This window comes from Opisthocomus hoazin, chromosome 17 (genome assembly GCF_030867145.1).
Source record: "Opisthocomus hoazin isolate bOpiHoa1 chromosome 17, bOpiHoa1.hap1, whole genome shotgun sequence".
NCBI lineage: Eukaryota > Metazoa > Chordata > Aves > Opisthocomiformes > Opisthocomidae > Opisthocomus > Opisthocomus hoazin.
The window spans coordinates 1,312,893-1,314,285 of NC_134430.1; positions in this window are offsets into that span (position 1 = coordinate 1,312,893).

Below are 1,393 nucleotides of genomic sequence, written 5' to 3' on the forward strand. Positions count from 1 at the left end.
TAATTGTTCTCTAGAAAAATGGGATGAATAGGGCGATTTAATATTTTCCCCATGTTCCACTGCCACATGTGAAGGCTCATAAATGCCAGGGGAGTGTGGCAGCGCGGCACCCGCAGCCGACGGCCGGTGCTCCCCGGAGCCGGGGCTGCCACGCACTCGCCGTTTCCTAGAAGGCAGCAACGGGCCCACGCCTGCCCCGGGTCGAGGTCTGCTCCCCGGGCTGGGGTCTGCTTGTGGGTTGGGGTCTGCTCCCTGGGTAGGGTCAGCTCCCTGGGCTGGGGTCTGCTCACCAGGTTGGGGTCTGCTCCCTGGGCTGGGGTCAGCTCCCCGGGTCGGGGTCTGCTCCCTGGGTCGGGGTCTGCTCCCTGGGCTGGGGTCTGCTCCCTGGGTCGGGGTCAGCTCCCCAGGTCGGCTCAGCTCCCCAGGTTGGGGTCAGCACGGAGGGATGACTGGGATCAGCTCTGGGTTCCCTGGGATGTGGGAACAGGTCCCAGTCCCCTCCCGAGGGCCACGGCAGCAGCCCGGTGCCTGTGCCCAAACACGCGGGTGTCCCCGTGCAGAGGCGGGGGGTCCTCGCCGGGGCCAGCGCCGTGCCACCCGCATGGCCCTGGGCAGGATGAGCCCCTCTGTGTTCCTGAGCCGGGATGGAGGGGGGTTCCCACACAACACAGCCCGGAGGAAAACTCTGCCTGGAAAACAGGAGCTGGGTGTTTTTCCAGCTTGAAGCCCAAACAAAAGATTTTGTAATAAATGCGGCCCCTGGCCTCGGCTCGGCACCCGGCTCGGCCAGCCGCGGTGACCAGCGCAGCCCTCCGCGTCGCCCCGAGCTGGTCCCCGGCTTCGCACCCCGGTGCATGGCCCTGCGCCCTCACCACTCTGTCCCTTCCTCCAGCAAAGCCTGTCCCCGGGCGGCTGCAGGGACGCGGGGACAGCCCGGAGCGCCGCTGGCTGCCTGTCTGTCCGAGCGCTGGCGTCTCCAACAGAAATAAAGAAGTCCCACTAAGGAAATATTCTGTATATTCTGCACTGACTTCCACCAGTCCTTGACCTCCAGGTCCCCAGTTTTGCTTGGCGAAGGGTCTGTGGTGGCAGAGACACCCAGGGCAAACGCTCCGCACCGGCTCGCTCCTGGCTCTGTCCCGGCTGCTCCCACCGCTCCCTCCTCCCGCCTGGCTCCAGCAGCGATTTTTCACCTGGGACGGTCGGGGTGCACGAAATCCACCCCGCTTGGCCCTGGGCCGCCCCGGTGCAGCTCCGGCGGCCGCGCAGGGCACCGTGTGCCGCGGGCAGGGCAGCGCTGCCGGCTGGGGCCGCGCCAGGAGACGCAGCAGCAGCGGGAGATGGAGATGGTTTGTGGGCGCAGGGGTGCAGCCCGGCGCGGGCGAGGGGGGTC